Source organism: Neoarius graeffei, chromosome 20 (assembly GCF_027579695.1).
Source record: "Neoarius graeffei isolate fNeoGra1 chromosome 20, fNeoGra1.pri, whole genome shotgun sequence".
Taxonomy (NCBI): domain Eukaryota; kingdom Metazoa; phylum Chordata; class Actinopteri; order Siluriformes; family Ariidae; genus Neoarius; species Neoarius graeffei.
Window position 1 is genome coordinate 31,057,896 of NC_083588.1, and position 27,471 is coordinate 31,085,366.

The window sequence follows — 27,471 nt, forward strand, 5'->3', positions numbered from 1 at the left end:
CTGAAAGGGAGCGCAGAAGGAGGGACAAGTGCTGCATCTACTGTGGCAAGCCTGGCCACTTCCAAGCATCATGTCCCGAGCTCTCGGGAAAAGGACCGCCCTGTCCAGCCGAGGGAGGGTTGTGACGGGGCCTACCCTCTCTCCTAAACTTCCTGGCCAAGGAGTCTACATCCCGGTCTCCATCTCCTGGGGTGAGTCCGTCCACTCTTGCTAGGCCTTGCTAGACTCCGGGGCGGCTGGTAACTTTATGGATATCCACTTCGCCCGAACTATCAATGTCCCGACTGCACCTCTTGAAGTCCCACTGTCTGTGTCTGCCCTGGATGGCCAAGCTTTAGGTGACGGAAGAGTCACCCTAGTAATTTCTCCAGTCTTTCTCCAGTCTCAAGCTCACAAAGAAGAAATATCCCTGCACCTGATTCATTCACCAGAGTTCCCAGTCATTCTAGGCCTTCCTTGGCTTTCCCGCCACAACCCGTGCATAGACTGGGTAACTAGCCAGGTTGTGGAATGGGGCCCTGCATGCCATGCCTCTTGTTTGCTCTCTAGCTCTCCCGTGTCTCCTGCTGAGCCTCCTGATCTCACTGAGTTATCTCAAGTTCCCACAGAGTACTGGGACCTTAAAGAAGTCTTCAGCAAGAGTAGGGCTGCCATTTTTCCTCTGCACCGTGCCTACGACTGTGCCATCGACTTGCTCCCTGGGACTACCCCTCCTCGGGGCAGACTGTTCTCCCTCTCTCAGCCAGAATGCAAGGCCATGGAGGAATACATCAAGGACACCCTGGTCCCTGGGTTCATTCGACCCTCCACCTCACCTGCTGGTGCCGGCTTCTTCTTTGTCAGCAAGAAGGATGGGGGGCTCCGACCATGTATTGACTACAGGGGCCTGAACAAGATCACTGTGCACAACTGCTATCCCCTTCCGCTGATGTCCACAGCATTCGACCTGCTCCAAGGCGCCACCGTCTTCACCAAGTTGGACTTATGGAACGCATACCACCTCATCCGTATCCGACAGGGAGACGAGTGGAAGACTGCCTTTAACACCCCGTCAGGGCACTATGAGTACCAGGTGATGCCCTTCGGACTCACCAACGCACCAGCTGTTTTTCAGGCCCTAATCAACGACATCTTGAGGGACATGATTAACCAGTATGCTTTCGTCTACCTCGACGACATCTTGGTATTTTCCAAGACCTTACAGGAGCACCGCCACCATGTCCGCCAAGTCCTCCAGAGACTACTACAGAATAATCTGTTTGCTAAGGCCCAGAAATGTGAGTTTCATGTCCCCGAGGTCTCCTTCCTGGGTTTTATAGTACGGACGGGACAACTCCAAATGGACCCAGCCAAGACCTTGGCCGTCCGGGACTGGCCTACTCCCGAGTCCGTTAGAAAAGTTCAGCGGTTCTTAGGATTCGCTAACTTCTACCGCAAGTTCGTCAGGAATTTCAGTTCCGTAGCAGCATCCATATTGGATCTCACCAAAAAGACTGGTAGATCTTATGTCTGGTCTTCTCGGACGGAAAAGGCATTCAAGGACCTCAAGCACTGCTTTTGCTTGGCACCCATTCTGGTCCTCCCGGACACTTCCCAACCGTTCATCGTGGAGGTGGATGCCTTGGACAGTGGTGTCGGCGTGGTGCTCTCTCAACGCTCGGAAGGAAAGTTGCACCCCTGCACTTACTTCTCCCACCGCCTGAGCCCTGCGGAGTCCCGATATGATGTGGGGGATCGAGAACTGCTAGTGGTTAAACTGGCCCTTGAGGAGTGGAGGCACTGGCTGGAGGGAGCGCAACATCCATTCCTGGTTTGGACGGACCACAAGAACCTGGAGTACCTCCAGCAAGCCAAGAGACTGAACCCACGACAGGCTAGGTGGGCCTTGTTTTTCAGTCAATTCGACTTCACCCTATCGTACCGCCCTGGCTCTAAAAACACCAAACCGGACGCGCTCTCCAGGCTATTCTCGCCCAACAACAGGGAGAGTGAAGTTGGGCCTATTATCCCAGTGTCCCGGATTGTGGCCCCTGTCCGCTGGGGTGTTGAGGAGGCCGTCCGACAAGCTCAACACCAGGACCCCGGTCCTGGGATGGGGCCACCGGGCCTCCTGTACATCCCTCGTCAAGCCCGGGCCAAGGTTCTCCAGTGGGGTCATTCGTTCCCTCTCACCGCCCACCTGGGAGCTTGGAGGACCCTGGATTTCTTGAAAAGACGTTTCTGGTGGCCAAGCATGGAGAAAGAAGTTAGGTCATTCATCCTGTCCTGAGAGGTGTGCACCAGAAGCAAGAACCCACGACAGCATCCCCAGGGCCTCCTGCATCCCCTGGCCATTCCCCGGTGTCCCTGGTCCCATGTGGCAGTTGACTTCATCACGGGTCTTCCTGACTCACAAGGTAACAGTGTCATATTGGTCATTGTCAACAGATTCTCGAAGGCCTGCCACTTCATAACACTGTGCAAACTCCCTTCTGCTCTTGAAACAGCCAAACTTATTTTTAATCATGTCTTCCGAGTCTTTGGTCTCCCACAGGACATCGTCTCTGACCGGGGGCCCCAGTTCTCCTCCCGAGTGTGGCGCGGGTTCTGCAAGCTCATCGGGGCCACTGCCAGTCTCTCCTCTGGGTTCCACCCCCAGTCCAATGGCCAGACGGAGAGGCTCAACCAGGACCTGGAAACCACCCTGCGAGGCCTGGTGATGGATAACCCGACATCATGGAGCACCTGGCTGCCATGGGCAGAGTAAGCCCACAACACCCTGCAGTCATCGGCCACCAAGCTGTCGCCGTTCCAGTGCCAATTCGGGTTCCAGCCACCTCTGTTCCCAGACCAGGAGGAGGACGCTGGGGTGCCCTCGGTCAACCAATATGCGAGACGGTGTCGCAAGACCTGGTGCAAGGTCAGGAGGACCCTCATCCAGACCTCCAGAACCAACCAGACTCAGGCCAACCACCATAGAAGGCCTGCCCACGTTTTTGCTACATTGGCCCCTTCAAGGTTGTGCGCAGGGGGAACCCTGTCGCCTACCGGCTCCAGTTGCCCTGGACTCTAAGGATCAACCCCACATTCCATGTTTCCCTGTTGCAGCCCATACTGTCATCCACGTATGCCCCTGCCCCTAGCAATCCCCCGCCCCCCCGCATCTTCCAGGGTCAGACTGTGTTCACTGTGCATTGCCTGCTTGACTCCCGCCGGGTCCGTGGTGGGCTCCAATACCTAGTGGACTGGGAGGGCTATGGCCCTGAGGAACGCTGTTGGGTCCCCGCCCGGGACATTTTAGACAAGGATCTGTGTCGGGACTTCCATTCGGCCCATCCGGATTGCCCTGGGAACGTCAGGAGACGCTCCTTGAGGGGGGGTCCTGTTAGGACTGGGACTGTTTTGGCCTCTAGAGGCTGCTGTTTTTTCCTTATCTTGTCATGTTTGTTTTGGCCTCTAGAGGCCGCCACTGTTTGTGTTTTGTGTTTTTGTTTTGACAGCCATGTGTCTTTGTTTTGTGCCCCGCCTAGTCCTCATTATTGCCACCCTGTCCTATTTAGTTTGTGTATAAATACTCCCTCAGTTTGGTCCCTAGTCACGGAGTCTTTGTGCTGTTATGTTTAGCTCCAGTAACCTCTGTTCCGTGGTCCTCGCCTGTGTCTTTGTGGTTTTTGTACTTTGCTTTCTTTTGGACTTTTTGGGACTTTGTGTTTACCATTTTTGGATCCTCTGAGCGTTTGTATTTTTGCCTCTTCTTTTCTGGTTTTTGGCTCTTTGTTTCTTTGAACTTTTGTTTTTTTCCCGGTTATCTTCTGAGCGTTTAGATTATACATTTGTTTTTGCCCTGGATTGTAAATATTGTAAATAAACTGTTTTTCTACTCTACTTTCGCCTCACTCCTCTGCACTTGAGTCATTCCCCTGGTGGCCTAGTGGGGGTTTGCTGGATCACTACACCAGCGACCCGGGTTCAATCCCCAGCAAAACCCTAACAGACTTTCACTGTGGCATGGGTGTTGGTGCCAGGAAAGGAAACTAAGGAAAGATGTTCATAATTGTTATTGAACTATACAATAATTATTTTTACATGAGGGTGCAGAGTAAGAAATTGTTCAGGTAGAAAAGCATACAATGCAAAGATACTTTGCCTGCCATCAAAAAAATTATTTTTTTCATCAGTATTTTCCATAAAATGTGTTACTAAATAACCCCACTTTTTTTAAAAGCAAATTAAAAATAAGTGCTGGATAAAAACCCATTTATCTTATGTAAATAAAGGTACAAATTTTGTTGTTCAGTGGTCAAGTGTGTATGAGATACGTTACCTTGCACTTATAATCAGGTACCCTGTGGTGGTACATGCATGTCTTTTGTACAGACATCGTACGGTTGCAACAAATATCAAAAATCAGGTCAGTGTATTCTCTGAAGTATGGAGCTCTGCTACAAATTTGCCTGGAAGAGGACCCAAGTTTATTTTGCCCCCATATACAGTGAGGAGGATGATAAGAGAGGAAAAAAAATCCCTTAGGATCACTGTTGGTGAACTACAAGAAAAAGTAGAATCTTGGGGTTTCTGAGTCTTCAAAACCTCCATCAGACACCACCTCCATGCCAAAACATTATTTGGCATGTATGCCAGAAAAAGCCTTTTCTGTCAGTAAGCGCTTGAAATTTGTGAAATGCTGCTACAACTTTGACTGGAACTGTGTTCTATGGTCTGATGCAACAAAAATGGAGCTTTTTGACAATAAACATTCAAGGTGGGTTTGGTGTTAAAAAAGAAGGATGGCTATAAGGAAAAGAACCTTATCCCAATTGTTAAATATGGTGGAAGTTCTATGATCCTTAACTCAGGTGCAATATACAGTATGTATATAGGAATCACTGTATATAGAATCACTTCATTTTGCTTTTACTTAAGTTATTGAACTTATTTAAATTTATTTTATTTTATTTATTCTTTTTTTCAGACGATTTTATCTTTTATTTTTAGACATGTTTACTACTTCTCTGATTCAGGAGCTTGGTAGCAAATTTGAATTTCCCTCTGGGGATTAATAAAGTAATTCTGATTCTGATGTTTTGGGGCTATTTTTCCTCCAAAGGCCCTGGAAACCTTGTACATGGCATTATGGACTCCAAGAAATACCAGAATACCATTTTAAAATCTGGCTGCCTTTGCCAGGAAACCAAAACTGGGTCATCACTGGATCTTCTAGCAGGACAATAATCCAAAGCATACGTCCAAATCAACACAAAAATGGCTAACTGACCATGTGAGCGAATGAGTGCCCTCCTATGGACTGACCCACATCCCGTGTTCATGGGATAGGCTCCAGAGCCAACACAACCTGACCATGATAAAGCCTTTACTGAAAATGAGTGCATAAGATTGAGAGTTTACTATTTCTGCTTGAATTTGTATTTTCAAAGTTATAATGCTCAGGTCTGGTTACACCATTCCCTGATAGTACATTAAAATTTACAGTAGAAAGTATAAAATAATGCAGTAAAAGCTGGTACAACAGACATGCCAAACTACTGAATAAATTCAGTATTAGTCACAACTGTATTTGAAAATAAGGTTTCTTAACACTAAATAATTAGACTGTAAGGTTACAAAGTCCTCTGTGAGGCTCATAAGGCCATAACTGATCATTTATGACTATTATGTACAACTGAAAAGCAAACATAAAACCTTCACCAATATTGTATAAACACTAGGGCTGTCAAACGATTAAAAAATTTAATCGCGATTAATCTCAGAATTTCATATAGTTAATCGCGATTAATCACATTTTTTAAATCTATGTAAATGAATAAGGCTTTTAAAGTGAAATGTTACAATTAAAATGGTGAACACATTTTATGCTAAAAGTACTTGTTAAAAACTGCTGGGACAAGAGAAAATAGTAAGGGAGTTTATTCACTCACATACTAGGCAGTACTGAACATACAAAACACAAAATTGGATTTTGTGATGGATTAGGGAGCTGTAGTCTCAAATATAAAACATGTAGTCACATACTACTGTGTCTCAGTTCAGACGTGTGACAAAAGAAAATAAAAATGAAATAAAACTTCAATTGTGCTGGAGTTGTATTCAGTCACAGCCTATAGGACTTCACAGTACTGTGCAAACAAAAATAAATTGCAGTTGGACTTCAATAAAGACATTTAGTGTCATATCACAGTGCTACAGCATACTGAAATCTCACTTTACAAAAGTATTTTAGAACTGCAAAGTGCATACCAAAACCAACTCAATCACACTCTTCTTTTGAAATGAAACTTTTGAAATGAAACTTCCAGTTTAACAGACCTTTCTCCATCACTCATGCTTACTCTTATTGAATCAGTGTACAAGCCTCAACATGAACTATGGGTGACTCGCAGGGCCAAATTAGAATTTGCGTTAACGGCACTATTTTTTTTAATCGCGATAAATTGAGATCGCATTAATGCGTTATTATCGCATTAACTTCGACAGCCCTAATAAACACACATACACTAAAGCATAACATGCTTTTTGTTGTTGTTGTTGTTGTTGTTGCTGCTACTACTGCTGCTGTTCTGTGTAATAGTAAATAACACAAGAAAGTACATTTATTTTGAAAGGAAAGAGGCCTCAGAAACAAAAGCAAGAAGAATGAAATGAACAACCCTAAGATCTAGTGCACACTACATGACTGTCAGATTCTAAGAATCATTGTACTGCTTCCATGAAACAACTACACGTCTGCTGTTTTGTGGATGTAGTGATGTGCACACTACACAAGCTATCACACATGAGGCTGAAGCACTACATGGTCTTTCACCTAGAGAGCTCCTTGACCAAGCTATCTGACCCCCAAATCCCTCTTTCTCATGAAAATAACAACCCCGATAGCAGAGGGTCGTTGAAACGACGTAGAGTTTTGGTCAGAATGGTCGGTTTCCGTCGTACATCAGAAAATCAACGTTGAAACGGCGCCGTGAAACGTCGATTTCTCCGCCGTCTGAGAGGGTCGATTTATCACCGTTGAATCAACGTGGGTAAAGGTTGATCTGTCGACCGTCAGAGAAGGTTGAATATACGACGTTGAACCATCGTCACTTTTGCCGGCCAGTTTTCAACATTGGTAGGATGAGCAACTGGCCCGTAGCCAGGGGGGATCGGAGGGTTTGTTCGATCCCCCCCCCGCGACACCGCGCCCCGGACAAACACGCCTCAAGATTACTCAAGATTTATTCATTTGTTCATATCCGATGAATATACATTGATTCACATTTAAATTTACAATATCAAATCCAGACTAATCAAAAAAGAAAAGTAGACTAAGTGAGGACGAGTTAGAAAAACGGGTTCATTTCTCCTATGTTTATGTTTACACGTTTTGTTCAGACTGCTTTACACCCCAATCCAGTGGGTGGCGGTAATGCCCCCATTAGACCCCTTTCACTGACGTCACCCGAAACCGGAAGTAAACAAACCCTGCGCCACATTGGAAGACCAACAAACTCGTGATTTGGGGGAAATAAAGGCAGCGCGCGGTATGTGAACCCACGAGGCACTTGGTTCATCATAAACCTACAATGGTAAACTTTTGTGCTGTGTTAGGGTTCTAACAAAGCTGATGGGAAAGGTGAAAAGAAGTCTTTCTACAGAATACCAGCTGTGATTGAGACACAAGCAAACCAAGGAGCTTTCTGCCAGGAGACAGAGAGAGGATTTAGCTGCTTTATGCAGAGCGGATCTGAATACTTCAAGTCTATTTTGTTACTGGTAAGTCACTAGGCTAGAGTGTTGTAGAACATTTTTTTAAATGTTTACTGAATAAAAACATCCTTAATTTTATCAAATATTCTCTACTCTATATTTCATTTCTTTCTTTTGTTTTAATTTTCCTCCCTCCATCCCTCTTTGGATTTTAAATATAGTTTTTCCCCATGTCCAAATAATGAGGTAGGGTGGCATTTAGAAACCCATAGCCTACTGCTGACTTTCTTTATCAATGCTGCATCAAATTAATTTTGGTTATGTTTTTCTGTTTCCATGTACAGGTCTGCGCCGCAGGAGGAATAGGCCACAATTATAAATAAATCATAAAATGTTTCTAAGAACTTGTTCAAGTGTGTTCTGTTCCTTATAAATGTTAAAAGTTATGCCTCATTAGATAGCTTGACAAACATTAGGAGAGGTGCATTGTTGCATGCATTTTTATATCCTGTTGTACATTGAACAGGACGTAGCCTACGCACATTGATATAAATTAAGTTTCACTTTCATGGTTGAAGTATGCATGTGTGTGTTCATCCTAGGCAAGAGCCCCGATGCTTTATTGTTAGCTAGTTTAATTTAGCCTGTTTTGCTTAATTTGTAGCCTTCCTGTTGTACATAAAACAGGAAGTAAAGTTGGATGAATCATCGCCGAAAATTCAACTATAAATCGACCGAAATACGTAGTTGAATAAAGGGTGAAAGGGGGTCTATTCTCTGTCGACCACCAGCCACTTTTCAACGTCGTTTCAACGGAAACTCATATGAGTAAAGCAGTGTTGAATCAACGTCGGTGATCGACGGTGATTCGACGGCGTATAGGTCGAAGAACATGCCGATGATTCCACGTCGAATCAACGACCCTCTGCTATCTGGGAAGAGGTTGTTTGTCATATGACTTTGTCCAGGTGAAGCCTGAGCAATTGGTTATTGTTTCTTCACTTGATGGTATGAAAACAAGAAATAAGAGAAAATCTAGAGGAATGAGTAGTTGGAGAGAAATGAGCAGGAAGAGTTGTCTGTTCTGAAAAGAGAACTGGAGGTCTAAGGACTGGTGTGGTTGCAATTAGGAGAACTTGGAGATAGCACTGAGGTCTACCAAAAAGGTAGTTATGACACAGATAGTTATGACACAGGAATAAGGAAAACTACAATATATAGTTTTATTATTTTTATCCTAACACCCAATTGGCCTGTCAGCTGTCAGCCTCTTACGAGGCTGTCTGCATCTATCAAGAGCATACTTCATCTACCACCAGTATGCTCAGTCTGTTGCAGCTTCTCAGACAAACAACTATTCACACCTATGGGCAATTTAGAGTAGCCAGTTAACCTCACTGCACCACCACAGGGAGAACATGAAAACGCCACACAGAAAGGCCCCCATCATCTGCTGGGCTCAAACCCAGAACTTTCTTCCTGTGAGGTAACCATGCCATACTTACATACAGACTTTTCCATGCCATACTTACCTGCCACAAATACAATGTTCTTCAGCTGTGGATGTTTTAAATAGTGCAATAACAGAAGCCCTGGAGTGATAATTGAGTCAACTCACTCACTCATGAGTGTACAGCATAAGAAGATGAGAGTGCTCAAAGAGAGCTCTAATGTTTGTGTTTGAAATTCCCCTGAGACTGTCTCAAACCTATTCTCATATGGCAGAAGGACTGGATTGGTTTGGGTAGTGCTCACATGCTGGCACTGACTGAAGGTAGAATTTCCCTCAGTGGAATGAAATTAGTTATTCATGTAGGTGGCATGAAGCTTTGAGGGCAAGACTGATGTTCAGCAAAGAGGATAGATGGGAACATGAGAGGGAACAGAGGAGGAAAAGGGATCTGTATCGTAGGTAGAAACCTACGATAATAGCCAGCCAGCCCCAAGAACCGTCTCACCTCCTTTTTGGTCTTGGGCCTTGGGCAGGCCACAATTGCTGCGGTCTTGTTAATTTGGGGACGCACCTGTCCATGGCCCAAGTGGAACCCCAGATACCGTACTTCCACCCGCCCAATCACACACTTTTTTGGGTTAGCTGTGAGGCCCACTCGCCTCAGCAACTTTAGGACAGCCCTCAGTTGTTCCAAGTGCCGTGGCCAATCATTACTGTAGATTACAATGTCATCTAGATAGGCGGCCACGTAGGCAGCATGAGGGCGGAGGACCCTGTCCATAAGCTGCTGGAACCTAGCGGGCGCCCCAAACAACCCAAAAGGGAGCGTAACAAATTGGTGTAATCCAAACGGTGTGGAAAAGGCCGTTTTCTCTTGGGATAGAGGAGTCGAGGGGATCTGCCAATATCCCTTTGTTAGATCCAGTGTTGAATAAAAGCGAGCAGCACCTAACTGATCAAGCAACTCATCAATGCAAAGCACTGGGTATGCGTCAAATTTAGACCCCGCGTTGACCTTTCTATAGTCCACACAGAACCGGACTGACCCATCGGTCTTGGGAACCAGGACCACTGGGCTGCTCTAGTCACTGTGGGACTCCTCGACTATGCCCATTTCGAGCATGGCCTTGAGTTCATCCCAAACCACCTTTTTCTTGTGTTCGGGCAGCAGTAAGGGCGGCTATGCACTACCACCCCCGGGGTCGTTTTGATGTGGTGTTCTATGAGGTGGGTACAACCAGGAAGGGGTGAGAACATGTCGGAAAATTCCTTCTACAACTTTGCTACCTCCGTGATTTGGGCCGGTGAGAGGTGGTCTCCACAAGGAACCGGAGTGGTCCGAGATGTTATCTTTTTTACCTCCGGCCCCAGCTCCGCCTTCTCCGGGATTCCAGACACCCACGCCACAGGGACCCCCTCATTCCAGTGTTTTAAAAGGTTGAGGTGGTAGATTTGCCGTGCCCCACCCCTATCCATTCGCTTCACCTCATAGTCGATGTCCCCGACTCGCCGTGTGACCTCAAAGGGCCCTTGCCACTTGGTGACTAATTTAGAACTTGACATGGGCAATAATATGAGCACTTTGTCTCCCGGCATGAACTCTCTAAGGCGCGTGCCCCTGTCATACAGCCGGCTTTGATGTTGTTGTGCCTGCCGTAAATCCTCCTGGGTTAGGTGCGTGAGGGTGTGGAGTTTTGAGCGCAGGTCAAGAATGTACTGGATTTCATTTTTACTCGGTGAAGGTCCCTCCTCTCAATTTTCCCATAGCACGTCCAGAATGCCCAGCGGCTTACGCCCATATAATAATTCAAAGGGAGAAAACCCCATGGAGGCTTGCGGGACCTCCCATACTGCGAACAACAGGGGCTCAAGCCACTTATCCCAATTACACGCATCTTCACTTACAAATTTAGGGATTATGTTTTTGAGTGTCTGGTTAAATTGCTCTACTAAGCCATCCGTTTGTGGGTGATAAACACTGGTCCGGATAGACTTAATCCCCAATAACCCATACAGCTCACGCAGTGTGTGTGACATAAACGAAGTGCCTTGGTCTGTCAGGATTTCTTTCGGAATCCTGACCTGGGAGATAAAGCGGAAGAGCGCTTCCGCAATACTGCTTGCTGAGATAGTGCAGAGAGGCACTGCTTCCGGATATCGTGTTGCATAGTCCACTAGAACTAAAATAAAGCGATATCCCCATGCTGACCGATCTAATGGCCCAACGAGATCCATCTCAATTCGCTCAAACGGGGTCTCAATTAGAGGAAGAGGGTGCAAAGGCGCTTTTGGAGTGGCTGCAGGATTTATTAATTGGCATTCACGGCATGCCGCACACCACCAATGGACATCCCCGCGAATCCCTGGCCAATAGAATCGGGCCATTATTCGGGGCTAGTGTTTTATCTTGCCCCAAGTGTCCAGCCATGGGATTAAAGTGAGCCACATGGAACACGAGTTCCCTACGGCTCTTTGAGATTAGCAACTGGGTTATTTGTTCCTCGGTTTGAGTGTCCTGTGTCACTCAGTACAATTTATCTTTAATAATGGCAAAATAGGGGAAGGTCAGTGCTGCGCTTGGCTGAAGAGTTTGACCATTGATTACTCTCACTTGGTCAAACGCATGCTGCAGAGTCTCGTCTTGCGACTGCTCTAACAGGATATCCCCAAGGGAATCCCTGAGAGAGGGAGGAGGAGCGGGCTGCAGACACTGCATGCTGCAGTGTTGATGTAGACGGCTCTGCAACAGCTTCTCCAGTCAACACCACACCGGGACCTTCCCGTGACCTACTAGTGCAGGACCCACTGCGTGTTAAATATTCCATTAGGTTTTTAAATCCCGGCAAATCAATACCCAAAAATCAACGAGTGGGTGAGACGGGGATTAACCGCCACCTTTATGCATTTGACCCCAAAATAGAATTTGGACAGACACTAGAGGGTAATGGTGAACATCCCTGTGCACACACAACACTTTCACCGCTTGTGCTTCTCCCAATGCCTCACCTTGCACCAGGTGTTGGTGAATTGAGGTCTGATTGCAACCGGAATCCACCAAAGCTTGATACTCACCAGTATGCGATACATTCCGGCCCGATCGGGGGCAGTTTCTGGTGTGTTGGGGATCCGGATTACAGCACCCACCTCCCTTGCGGAGCTCTGACCTTGGAGATGCTCCGATTCCCCGCTGTGCCAGCACACCAGCCCAGGCTTTCCCTCTGCACTGGTGTTATGGGTGCCACTCACCTGAGGGGGAGACAACACAGACACAGGAGAGGGAGAGGGGAGAACACCACGGGTGCAACAGGCCAGCTGGGGAGGAGCCAGCTGCCGCCTCCGTGGCAGGGGAATGGGGTGGGGAGGGGGGCAAGAAACAGGGGGAGAAAAGAGAGAGAGAAGAGAAGCGAGGGGAGATGCCTCATCTGCCTGCTGTCGGAGTCGCCTCCAGATGGTCCTCCGTCAGCTCGATGGCTCACTCCAGTGACACCGGGTGATGACGCTGGACCTATTCCACTGTTCCTCTGGAAGTCGAAAGACAAACTGCTCCAGTGCCACCAGATTGATGATGTTGTCGGCGTCGCAGTTTTCCACCCTCAGCCACCACCGGCAGGCGTCCTGGAGTTGCTGGCCAAATGCAAACGGCTGGCTGACTTCCTCCAATGCCAGCATCCGGAAGCACTGGTGATGTTGCTCCAGGGAGCGGCCGAGCCGCTGCAGGATGGCTTTCATTAGGTCAGCATAGACCAGCCGACTGTCAGCAGAGAGCTGCTGCGCTGCGAGCTGCGCCTTGCCAGTCAGGAGCGGGAGAAGGCGTGCAGCGCGCTGCTCCTGCGGCCACCCCCACGCCTCGCCTGCTTGCTTGAAAAGAGTGAGGAATGCTTCCGGATCGTCCTGCAGTCCCATCTTTGTGAGGGTGGAGGCAGTGGTGGTCGACGCTCTTGCTGATGTGAGCCAGTGCTGGAACGCCTGGCGATCTTCCTGCTGGGCCAGCATCAAGGCTTCGAAGCTTTGCTCCTGCTCCTTTCGGAGGGCGATCAGTGCTTGATGCTGGTTCTGCTGGGCAGTAGTGAGGGCAAGGATGAGCTCTTCGAATGGTGGGGACTCCATGGGGTGGTTCTCTTCTGTGCTCCCAGGTTTTGGCACCACTGTAACACTTCCTGATGTGGGTGGAGCACAGAAGCACGGCAGGCGAGAGTCAATGTTTATCCAAAACTTTATTGAGCTTTTCAGCTTCCTTTTATCACTCATTCATTTACTCACTCACGCCCACACACACATGCATTGTGGTTGGGGAGAGAGCTCCCTTCCTCTGCTCTCTCTCTCCTTTTATGCTCCAGCCCTGTAACAAACAGTGGCACACACACACACACACACACACACACACACACATTAATTGACAACAGGTGGAATGACTTAGCCACTTACCTTCCCTGACCCCGCTCTCCATTCACAGACTGCTGCTTGGCCATGCCCCCGCTGCCACATACTGCAACCGACTTTCAGCCAGGCTTAACTGCTATTTTGCAGATATCATCTGACCTTACATATGTCAAACTTAGCACAGTTTACTGTGCAGTTCTTTACTTTGTTTTAATCCAATTAACAACAGAATAGATTTCTAAGCTGGCAGTTTGAATGCTCTATTGAATTTTTAAACTTTTTTTAAGCAATTGATTTATATTGATTGTTATAGTGTAGACTGAATGGACCCAGTTCAAGGCTGGCATAACAGCAGTTTCTTCTGGATCATTTTATTAAAAGGGGGAAACAAAAAGGAGACCATTAAATAGGATTTATGGTTACACTTTTGGGGGAATTTATGCCTGCCTCTAAACCTCTTATTTGGTCTGGTGACTGTCTTATATTGCACTATTAACGGATACTGCAGTGTTGCCTTTAGATAAGCCATGTGTGTTGGATACTTTCCTTTCCATACAGTTGTAATGTTTTTCCCATGCTGCATGTTTTCATTGGCAGTATTTTGGCCAAGAAGGGTCATTCTGACTATGGATCATTTAAGCTCAAAGTTCACTTGGTTACTCCAAACCATGCATGCTCTTTCTCTCTCCCACACACATGCATGCCCTTTCTTTCACACACACACACACACACACACACACACACACACACTGCTTGGATAACCTGCTGTTTGCCTATAATGATCATGCATTTTATATGGGCCACCACAGAGACAGGAATATATACCACTGTGCTCATTAAGCAGTCTAAACATGTGATGTGGTGGCAATGAATTATGGTCACAACCTGACTGTGTACTCTTCAACATGGCTATATGTTTTTGTGATCATAGAAAAAGCACAAAAAAAGGCTTAAGATTAAAGCATTGTCAAGTTTTGGTATCTTTGTGACTACTGGTATAGGTGTGAGTACACTGCAAAGCAGTGCAAATGTAAATGGGACTGGGTTCAAATGAAAGTTAAGATATTAAAAACTGTGGTTTGGCATGCTGCTGGAATATCTGATCAAATCAGCTTGTCACATCGCGTTTAAGTGTGTGCAGTGCAGCACATTTGATGTTTCTGTAATGACACAATTAATACACAGTTGCAAGTGACACTGGCAAGGGCATAGACAAGGTCCTTGAAGGGCGAGGACTCCATGACAGCGCTTCTGCTTCAGGTCCTAGGTTTTGGCACGAGTGTCACACTTCAGGAATGTTGTGACATTGAAGGATGGAGACAGGTAGGGTACTTTGGTGGGCATTTTTATTTTTACTTTTCAGCTATTTTATTAATTGTCTCATCAAGACACAGGAACACACAGGCACACACACAAACAGCTCTGTGCTGGATTTTGATTTCCTCCTCTCAGCCCTTTCTATCCTCCTTTAAGCCCTCAGCCATCACTGAAATGGAAGACACACACACATCACCATTAATCAAACTCATGTATGATCACGCAGCAGACTCCCCCACCCTGGTGGGAAAAGAAATCTGTCACAGTCGTCTGCACCCCCAGTTTGTGGACCACCTTGAACTTGAAGGGTTGAAGAGCCACATTGGCATCCTTCATGCGGTTGAGCCCCTGGAGCGAGGTGTGATCCAAGCAGAGTATGAAAGGTCATCCCAGCAAGTAGTATTGGAGGTTGAGGACCACCCACTTGATGGCTAGACACTCCTTCTTGGTAGTACTGTACTTAGTCTCTTGCACCAAGAGCTTCCAGATGACGTACAGCACTGGGTGCTCTTCCCCCTCTACCACCTTGGGACAAAACTGCCCCCAGCCCTCTGTCTGACATGTCAGTCTGCAAAATAAAATGGAGAGAAAAGTCAGGGGAGTGTAACAGTGGCCTGCCACACAGTGCAGCCTTTACCTGAGTGCAAGCCCTCTGGTACAGCTCCATCCACTGGACCAGATATGATGCAACCTTTTAAGTGAATCAACAGTCAATCAACAGGCTGGTGATGTCCGAATAGTTAGGCATGACCCTGCAATAACCCCAGAAACTGTCTCACCTCCTTTTTGATCTTGGGTCTCAGGCAGTTTGCAATTTCTGCAGTCTTATCAATTTGGGAATGCACCTGCCCATGATCCAAGTGGATGCCCAGTTACCATACTTCCACCTGACCAATTGCACACTTCTTTGGGTTCGCCGTAAGCCTGCATATATCAACAACTTCAGAACAGCCCTCAAATGTTACATGTGCCACTGCCAATTATTGTTATACACAATAATGTCATTGAGAGAGGTTGTGGTGTAGGTCATATGTGGATGGAGGATTTTGTTTATGAGCTGCTGGAACAGTGCAGGGGCCCCAAATAACCCAAGAAAGGTTACAAATTGGTGTAAACCAAACAAAGTGGAAAAGGCCACTATTTCATGGGATGATGACATCTAGGGGATCCATCAATTTCCCTTCATCAGCTCCAGGGTCGAATAAAAGCAAGCCATGCCTAAATGAGCACATCTGAGACTTTCACCATGTCTGCAGATCTAAACAGAATTTCTTCAGATGTATGACTGAATTTGTCCACAACTCGTTCATCCTGTACCAACAATCTCCAGTTTAGAGGCTTTTTCTTAGCCATACATGTACATTTACAGCATTGTTCTTTTCTTTCACCTTTGGTTGGTAATCTGGAGAACAGTACAACTGTTTGGTGGTCAGACTCAAATGGGATACTGGCCCAGCCATAGACATGACACTGGTTTGATCTCTTCTTAATGTATTCTTCAGTCAGGATGAAATCAGTTCTCTTCTTAAAGCCAGTCTTCATGTATCATAAGGTGGTGTGTATGGCTTTTGCTGGAAACAATGAATTCGTGATGAACAGATTGTTTTTGTTACATAATGTTAAAAGATGTCTACCATTTCCATTTGTGGGACCTAGGCTCTTCCATTTACTGACAGTCTTTACCATAGTGGCATTCATATCACCACTAAAACTATCTTGAAACTTGGATACTTCTTTTTCATAGCCTTGATAGGGCAGTCTAGGAGGTGGTAAACTCAATCTTTATTAGAGTCAGCATTAGCATCAGTAGGAGCTTACACACAGATTGCAGCAACTTTCATACCCTTCACCATCAATCTCACAACCAGGAGGATATCGGCTCCTTCCAGAGAGACTTCACTCTCCCCAAGCTTTGTGTTAGGGGAGAGTATAATACTATCTCCGGCAGCTGCTTTCTTAGGGAAACCTGAGTTGATAAATATTCTTATCTTGAAACTGTATGGTCTGAGTACCAGTCATATGGGTTTCTTGAATAAAGATAAAGTCCTGTCTCAACATCTTGCATTGCCAGACACTCTTATAGAGATTCATTTTATCCTTGCAAGTAAGAGCATTTACTGATCCAACAACAAAATTTGGTCTTTTCCTGGAGATGCAGGGTAAATTAGGTTGTTTGCCTTTTTTGAAACAATGCACAAAGCAGCCAGAAGAAGTGACTTCACAATAATGCTGCTAGACAGTTGCAGGTTGATGACCTAGATGGGCCTGACAATTAACACTATCTATGCTGAGTGAGGATCTCTTTCTTATGGTCTGGGCCCTCTTAATGCCATTGTTGTGTTCTAAATTATTGCAAATTGTTTCACAATTATCACAAGCATGGTAGAAAATGGGGTTTTCTCCCCTAGATCTGCTGCATTCTGCAAAAACCAGGGGTGCCATGTGGAGGCACAGTATATAGTCTTTGCCATGTGAGAGATTAGATGGTGTGGCCAATTGATGCTAAAATTGATGCACATCACATGACACTGAAATATGTGGAGACCAGTCTACAATGCCCAGTAGTTGTTATGCGGGCAACTAGAAAGGTGCTACTTCTCCAGCGATCCTTACCCCTTGAAGCTAAGTAACTGTAAGTAAATCATGAAGAGGAGAATCAGGCAATGGTGACCACAGACTGTTGAGCAGCTGAATTCTTGTATCATGCAAGAATGGACAAAAATTCAAATTGCAAAACTGCAACAGTTAATATCCTTAGTTCCCATACAATTGAAAAGTGTTATTAAAAGGAAAAGTGATGTCATGCAATGGTAATAATGCCTCTGTCCCAACTTTTTTTGAGTGTGTTGTGTCATGGAAACTCTTAAACTCTCCAAGCAAAAAATGATTCAAAGTCCAAAAGGTTGCAGAAAGGTTTAGACTTTTATTAAATCAATTAATAAAAGCTGAGTTCAGTCTGCAGAGTGAACCCACTCAAAATCACAAAGTTCTTATTTTATACTGTCTCAAAAAAAAAGTGTATACAAATAATTTCATTGGTTAACATGTCACATCATACCACTTCAACATTTTCTACTGGGCAGTACATCTCACACTTCTCATATTTTGTATCAACCGAGCCAAATTTTCCAGTATGAATGGTAAATTCAGAAAGAATCAAAACATATGATAAGAAGTGGTATGTCATGAACAACACAGCATTCAGAGTGTACAATACATGATTCAAAATGACTGGGGTCAAATCAGGTTTAAGGCTGATACAGGCTGCAAAAGAAAACAACACTTGTGGTCTTGATTGGTCTACCACACCATAGGATTAAAAAAAGAAAATGCAGATTAAAGCCTGTAACAATACCCAATTCAGAATAACTTCATAAAATGTATTATGTTAGCATGCAAAACAGTCCAGAATTAACAATTGCTTAATTCAACATGGTCTTGGCTCACTCATTACAACAGATGATAGCAGTGCAGGTGCTAGAGTTAGAATAATACACTTTTTGAATAGGCCTGTGATTTAACAGAAAACAACCTTTAGGTATAAACAATCTCAGTGTCTTTACTGTATTTTACTGTAATTATGATCATTCATAAATCAATTTATTACTTTTAATAGAATTAACTTAATTTATTATTTACTGGTGGCTGGGTCTGCCGAAGAGTCTGAGCTGCATTGCCCTGTATGGGCACACTAACAAACTGCAGCTTCCTTTCTCTGGCCTGACAGAGGAATTCAAAGTAACAAGAGCCAGGGAGGTGTTACTGTACAGAGACTCATCTGACACCAGAGTATCCTCTGCAGGCATAGTGGTCAGAACTGGAAGGAAGTGGCGGGCACAGGAGGCAGTCCAGCAGGCAGAAGTGAGGCTGCGACATGGCGTCTTGGTGGGCTTGGTGGCAGTCGAATGAGCGGGGCTTGGTAGCCATACTAAACCATGCTACGATAGAGCCCAGGGGAGAGAGAGACAGCAGCTTATCCAGGGTGAGATCCGGGCAGAGGTGGAGGAGGAACGCCATAGCAGAGCAGTGACCATGCGCCAGCAAGGAGCTTGGACCAACTGGGACCATGCATTGACTCGGAAGATCACCTGGTCAGAAGTTTGGAAGTCAGAACCAGCATGACTCAAGTTCCTGATTCAGTCTGTGTATGATGTCCTCCCAAGTCCATCAAACTTGCATTGCTAGGGGCTGGCAGAAACACCATCATGTCCACTGTGCCCTGCAAGAGGATCTCTGGAGCACATCTTAAGCTGCTGCCCGAAAGACCTGGGAGAGGGGCGGTACAGATGGTGCCATGACCAGGTGCTGAAGGCAGCTGATGACACCATCTGCACTGGAATCCAGCAGAGTAGATACCATCCCCCAGTAAGGCTGAACATCACATTCATCAGGGCTGGAGAGAAGCCTCAGTCGCAGCGAAAGGTCCCAACTGGGCTGTTATCCTCAGTGCATGACTGGCAGCTGAAGGTGGACCTTGGGAGGCAGTTGAAATTCCCTGAGCACCTAACCAGCACAACACTCAGGCCAGATATGGTCCTAACATCTGAGAGCTCAAAGGAAGTGGTGCTGGTGGAACTAATAGTCCCCTGGGAAGACCGGATTGAGGTGGCCTACGAGTGGAAGAAGGCAAAGTACCTGGAGCTGGTAGAGGCCTGCAGGCTGAATGGTTGGAGAGCCCGCTGTGAGCCAATCGAGGTCGGTTGTAGGGGATTTCCAGGGCACAGCCTGCACCGGACACTCAGGCTTCTTGGCATCAGGGGGTTACAGGAGAGGAAAGCCACCAAGAACATCAGTGAGGCAGCAGAGAAAGCCTCAAGGTGGCTGTGGATTAAGAGGGGCGATACATGGTGTAGTGCGCTGCTTGGACACAAGTCGGGGACTGATCAACCCTGGGTGGGTCACCCAGGCGAGGGTGTCTGATGATCCAAGACCCGAAATACCCTGTGACCCTGGATTTATCACTGAGGATGTGTCCAAGCTGCACCATTCAAGGTGTTTCTTGTAATTGAAAACCAACATACTCAGCTTTGAATTAATATATAATCAGCATAAAAAGAAATCATTGTATGTGTGTTTATACGAATCAAAATACATTTGTAATTACTTAAGGTGTGTGTGTTTATATATGTGGTTATATGAATCAGAATACATTTATGATTACTTAAGGTGTGTGTGTATGTTCATGACTACAACCCCGATTCCAAAAAAGTTAGGACAAAGTACAAATTTGTAAATAAAAACAGAATGCAATAATTTACAAATCTCAAAAACTGATATTGTATTCACAATAGAACATAGACAACATATCAAATGTCGAAATTGAGACATTTTGAAATTTCATGCCAAATATTGGCTCATTTGAAATTTCATGACAGCAACACATCTCAAAAAAGTTGGGACAGGGGCAATAAGAAGCTGGAAAAGTTAAAGGTACAAAAAAGGAACAGCTGGAGGTCCAAATTGCAACTCATTAGGTCAATTGGAAATAGGTCATTAACATGACTGGGTATAAAAAGAGCATCTTGGAGTGGCAGCGGCTCTCAGAAGTAAAGATGGGAAGAGAATCACCAATCCCCCTAATTCTGTGCCGACAAATAGTGGAGCAATATCAGAAAGGAGTTTGACAGGGTAAAATTGCAAAGAGTTTGAACATATCATCATCTACAGTGCATAATATCATCAAAAGATTCAGAGAATCTGGAAGAATCTCTGTGCATAAGGGAGAAGGCCGGAAAACCATACTGGGTGCCCGTGATCTTCGGGCCCTTAGACGGCACTGCATCACATACAGGCATGCTTCTGTATTGGAAATCACAAAATGGGCTCAGGAATATTTCCAGAGAACATTATCTGTGAACACAATTCACCGTGCCATCCGCTGTTGCCAGCTAAAACTCTATAGTTCAAAGAAGAAGCCATATCTAAACATGATTCAGAAGTGCAGACGTCTTCTCTGGGCCAAGGCTCATTTAAAATGGACTGTGGCAAAGTGGAAAACTGTTCTGTGGTCAGACAAATCAAAATTTGAAGTTCTTTATGGAAATCAGGGACGCCGTGTCATTCGGACTAAAGAGGAGAAGAACGACCTGAGTTGTTATCAGCGCTCAGTTTAGAAGCCTGCATCTCTGATGGTATGGGGTTGCATTAGTACGTGTGGCATGGGCAGCTTACACATCTGGAAAGACACCATCAATGCTGAAAGGTATCTCCAGGTTCTAGAGCAACATATGCTCCCATCCAGACGACGTCTCTTTCAGGGAAGACCTTGCATTTTCCATGACAATGCCAAACCACATACTGCATCAATTACAGCATCATGGCTGTGTAGAAGAAGGGTCCGGGTACTGAACTGGCCAGCCTGCAGTCCAGATCTTTCACCCATAGAAAACATTTGGCGCATCATAAAACGGAAAATACGACAAAAAAAGACCTAAGACAGTTGAGCAACTAGAATCCTACATTAGACAAGAATGGGTTAACATTCCTATCCCTAAACTTGAGCAACTTGTCTCCTCAGTCCCCAGATGTTTACAGACTGTTGTAAAGAGAAAAGGGGATGTCTCACAGTGGTAAACATGGCCTTGTCCCAACTTTTTTGAGATGTGTTGTTGTCATGAAATTTAAAATCACCTAATTTTTCTCTTTAAATGATACATTTTCTCAGTTTAAACATTTGATATGTCATCTATGTTCTATTCTGAATAAAATATGGAATTTTGAAATGTCCACATCATTGCATTCCATTTTTATTTACGATTTGTACTTTGTCCCAACTTTTTTGGAATCGGGGTTGTACATATGTGCGTATAAAGTCACCGTAGTTGCAGGCATCAAATTCTAACTTCATTTATATTTACAAATAAGTTGGTCAGTAAAACTATTGGAAATATTTTCTTTGTACTTTTGTCAGTTAAATAAAGGTTCATGTAAATTAACAAGTCACAGATTTTTGTTTTGAATGTATTTTGGAAAATATCCAAGCTTTCCTGGAAATCGAGTTTGTAGTTAGTTTTTGGGTGAAGCACATCATCAGCACAGCACAATAGTTTATGACCAGTACATATCCCCCCCAAAAAAAGGCTACATCAGACCACTTTGGTGTGAACAAGTTAATTACATTTATGTCAGTAAAAAAATAGAGCCCTTGCTGTCTCCCTAACACATAGTTCTAGTTCCTATTTCATTTATGACATTTATGACCTGCTTTAAAATCTGTCCTGGTGTATTATGATCAGCCAGGTCCTGTTAGTTGAATGACCACAGTATATGCAGGACTGGATGCTTTATATAATACTGCAGCACTCAATGGAGTGTTTCTGTGGTTTTGAATGTGCTCTGAATTCCTGATACACAAGGTTTATACTCCATGGCTTTGTTATGCAACCTGCCTCTAGCCAGCATTCAGCACATACTCATTATACTCCATCAGCCAGAATTTATTATTCTGGCTTATTTCTTCTTGGGAGAGAAGAAACAAGTAAACCAGGCAGAGAAGTGAACTAAAAATGAAGAAATAAGCAAAGAGAAACAACAGAGGAAAGAAAAAAATGAATGGAAAAAGAACTATGAGAAAAGTAAGAAGGTGAATAGAAGTTGAGTCAAAAACACTGTGAAATTTACACAGGGACCAACTTTTATTAGTGGTCTAACATTGTAGGGTAAAACTACTAACCACTTACACTCAGCAGCCACTTAATTAGGAACTTGTTCTTGATTCAAAATTCCTGTTCTTGGCTGGTGTCAGGTGCGCGAGGGAGGCAGATGTAAGTGCAGAAGTGTTTATTATAATACAGTGTGATATGTACATAAAGTGCATGAAACACAAACAGTTCAAATTGGCAGGCAAGGTCAGTGAGAAAACAGGCAAAGGGTCAATCGAGGTGCAAACAGGATGTCGGAGGCAAAATGAGAACTAGAACCAGGAACAGGAGTTGAGAAACCAGGAAAACCACAAACATGGGAAACAAGGCTCGGTAATGTGCACTGAACATGGCGTAATACTTCACGTAGCATTATCATCAGCACAGTCCTTAAAGAGCCCAACACTTAGTTCATTAATTGAGAACAGGTGCACCTTGTTAACGGCGCACGTGCTGGAGCTCACTCGGCATGTGCGCAGCCCAAGGCACACCTTTTGGTGCACACGCCACAGCGCGCAGAACTGACAGAACCCCCTCCCAAAGAGCTCCCTCCGGGAGCAAAAATCCATCATACGGGGCCCCGGTGGGGGTTTGGGCTCAGGCTCTGGACACAACTTGGGTTCTTGGCTAGGAGTAGGCTTGATCGCGAAACTTGATGTGGACTCTGGACTGGACTCGGGCTCTGAAGGTGACTCTGGACTGGGCTCGAGCTCTGGAGACGTCTCTGGACTGGGCTCGGGCTCTGGAGATGATGTTGGACTGGGCTCAGGCTCTGTAGAGGGCTCTGGACCGGGCTCAGGCTCTGTAGAGAGCTCTGGACCGGGCTCAGGCTCTGAGGCATATGCTGGTATGGGAACAGGTGCTGGCATGGGAAACAAGGCTCAGTAACGTGCACTGAATGTGGTGTAATACTTCGCATCGCATTACCATCAACGCAGTCCTTAAATAGCCCAACACTTAGTTCATTAATTGAGAACAGGTGTGCCTTGTTAACGGCGCGCATGCTGGAGCTCACTAGGCGCGCGCACAGCCCGAGGCTTGCCTTTTGATGCATACACCACAGCGCGCAGGACTGACAGCTGGCAGGAGTGGAACCCAATGTGGCCTTTTGCTGTTGCATGCTGAGATGCTTTTCTGCTCACCAAGGTTGTATAAAGTGATTATATGAGTTACTATATAACTGGCAACCGGCTAGTGGCCTAGTGGTAGCGTGTCCGCCTCTCGATCGGGAGATTGTGAGTTCTATTCATGGTCGGGTCATACCAAAGACCATCATAAAAATGGTACCTACTACCATCTGGCAAGGCATGCTGCAATACAGTTGGGAGTTAAACTCTCGTGGTTACCAGAGGACTAGCCCCCCACTGTAACCCTAGCTATGTAATAGGTGAGAGGCCAAGGGCTATGGAATGGGGATCAGTGCTGCCTGATGCGCCACACAGTGCGGGAAGGACTTGGATGGATATAACTGGCAGTTCGAACCAATCTGGCCATTTTCCTCTGACCTCTCTTATCAACAAGATGTTTCCACCCACAGAACTGTTACTCATTCATTTTTTTCACCATTCTGTGTAAACTCTAGAGACTGTTGTGTGTGAAAACCCAAGGAGATCAGCAGTTTCTGAAATACTCAAACCAGTCCATCTGGCACCAACACCCATGCCACAGTGAAAGTCACAGAGATCACAATTTTTCCCATTCTGATGTTTGAAGTGAACATTAACTGAAGCTCTTGATTTGTATTTGCATGATTTTATGCATTGTGCTGTTGTCAAGGGATTGGCTGATTAGATAACTGCTTAAAATAGCAGGTGTGTGGGTGTACCTAATAAAGTGGCTGGCGAGTGTATAAAGGTGACAGTGTTTGTTGAAATATGGGGAAAAATATGTCACAGGGCAATACATTTAAGTTATTAATGATAAGGCAGGGAGCATGCCTGTACATGAACTGATTACATTAAACTACCCTGAAGCAGCGAATCCAGGGTGTATTCCTGTCTCGTGCCTGGTGTTCTCAGTATAGGCTTTGGATTGAACATGACTTTGACCAGAAAAATATGCTTACTGAAGAGGAATGAATGAATGTTGTGACAGTTCAACAGAAGAATGCCAGAGGAGATCAGTTTACCTAATTTGGTAAATACAAAGAGGAGGAAGATCAACATTTGCAGAACTTTGAAAAAATCTGATACCAGTCAAAGGCAAAGCCCAAGGTGTCTATATGATTCTGCAGCTGGCTCTTCATAGTGAAAGGGTATATGTCAGACCTGCACGCTTTGGCGCACGCACCAGAAGGACTCTCAGGTGCGTGCTGGACTGCACACGCGCGAAGCACACTCTCGCATGTGTGCCGTTAACAAGGCACACCTAAAGGCCCGGTCCCACTGGCCGATGGACACAAAACGTATGCAAAAAGGACACAGCGGACGAGCAAAATTTCGGGGGTGGCTCTATCCGTTTTCATCCGCTCCAGAAATGGACAAAATTGGCGAAAATTTGCGAAAACAGAACGGAAAAGAACGGACGTGGGTAGTATATAGCGGGGATGTTAAACGCATGTTCATAGGAAGCCTAGCGGATGAAAGCGGATGGAAGTGGATGACAGCTCCGAAGGGGTTACCGGTGATCACTGAGAAGCGGACGCATAGCAGAAAGAGCGGATGCATAGCGGAAGAAGGGGCTGCATCACGTACGCCTAACGGAAACAAAGGGGATGTTGCGCGGATGTATATCGGATGCAGACCGATTGTCCGCTAGGTGTCCTTCTACATACTCTAGACCAGGGGTGTCAAACCTGATCCATAAAGGGCCGTGTGGCTGCAGGTTTTCATTCCAGCCATGCAGCAGCACCCTGATTTGGCTTATTCAATCAACTGACACACCCACCCTTTAATCAAGGGTGGGTGTGGCTGCAAGTATTTGACTGTGTGAAGACAGTTCAGTTGATTGAATGAGCCAAGTCAGGTGTGCTGCTGCATGGCTGGAATGAAAACCTGCAGCCACAAGGCCCTTTATGGATCAGGTTTGACACCCCTGCTCTAGACATACTCCAGACATCCTAAATATACGAGATACATCCCAGATATAAACGCTTTGTCCGTTTTGAATACTTTATATACGAGATGCATACGCTTACATCCTTTCTACTTCCGTGCTACTAACGATGAATAGACGTTTCATACACCTTATCTTTCCTCCCTCTTTCCGTTTTCAGCTGCAGCGGATGTGAGTTGCGAGGATGCCCAGAGGATGCAGAGAGGATACAGCAGACGTTTAACGGATGATAACGGACATAGAACGTTTGTTGCTCGTATATGTCGCGGATTTACATCGTACACGGCGGAAAGTTCATCCGTTCTAAAAGTTTTGTGCAGCTCAAAACTTTTTGCGCGGATGAAATCACAGTGGACGGATGCTCGATGGATAGAGCGTATGAAGCACGTATGCAATGAGTACACAACAGATGCATAGCGTTTTCCAACGGATGGCAAAGATTTTTTACGTTTTACATCCTCTTTGCATCCGTAAGTGCAGTGGGACCGGGCCTTAAGACACACCAGTATGCCTATATAAAGACACTGAAAATTGGGTTACATTGTGTTACGATTGTACACATTACCAAGCCTTATTTTCCTGTGATTAATTCCCAGTTTCCTGATTCCTGTTCGCGCTTTTATCCTTGCCTCTGATACTTTGTGCCTCGCCTGACTATTTGCTTGTTTTCATGTTTATGATTCCTGCTCGTCATTTTGGATTGTTTGCCTGTGTCTCTTTTCTTAATAAAATTACTTCTGCAAATCCATCCATCCCTGACAGCATACTTCACTGAACAATGGATGTAGCAGAAGTTCTCCAGTACGTCATTCCACACAACTTCTGGATTTCTGTACCTCAGCTCCTAGTGTTGTTATTCCAGCAGCATACTGGAGTACACTCTAAGAAATGATTCATGGGGTTTGTAAGTACAGCTCAAAATCAAGATCTTTTTCTGCATTAAAAAACAAGTTTGTGTATGCATTATAATGAGTTGATAATTTAATAAGTTGATCTAAATGAAAAATAGTCTTAACTCAAGACTATTATAAAATAGTCTATAAAATAGTCTATAAAAATAGTCTATACTATAAAATAGTCTTAACTCAATAATACATGAATGTAACAGATATTTCTGCCTTAACTCAACATAGAAGTGTATTCAGTTAGCACAACTTAAAAATCTGTGTCCGTGTTTGTTAAAAGCTGAGTACAAGGCCGACCTGCTCGGACATGTTTAACATGAACAGACCATGCACATGCCTGTTGGAAGCATAAGGCTGGAACACACGACTGAGCAGAGCACAGAGTTGGAGAAACACGTTTGCAAACTTTACGGCTTGGTTAGTACAATTTTGACCTGTTTTATTCACAATAGCTAATAACTGCATCAGCAGACAGTATGGCAGTACAAGAAATCGTTTTACACAACACTAGATGCTTTTTCTTGGTCAGCAGTGGTAATGTGTAAGCTAGCAGTAATGGTAGTAATTTGGTCTAACATTAGTGTTAAGTTTTGTTTTACGGTGGCAGGTTTTAATTGGCACTGACTTTTCCGTACTTTTAACTTTTGTTTCTTTCAAACTTATTTAAAATTTGTAGCAGTGTTGAAGTTTTGAGCAGCAATAGCTTCATGGTTAGGCCGTTGTGACTGAGCACACATTTGGTTTGTTAGTCAGCCATTGCAGCAGCAAGTGCAGAGTCTAAACACCGTGGCGACCAAGCGAATATTGTTGGGACACCACAGGAGTGGTCATACCATTATTAAGCTAGTTATAACAGCACGAGTGCCCATTTCTTTGCAGTAGTTTGTGTGCATTTTCTCTTGCTTTTCATCTTAATAGTCAAACCGTTAAATAAAATTTACTATACTTAAGTTGCACAAGTTGTAGCACCACAGCCTTCTGAGTAACCTAAATTCAAGAAACTTAAACAGAATCGCTAGCTTTTAAAATGAAGTGGGCCTGT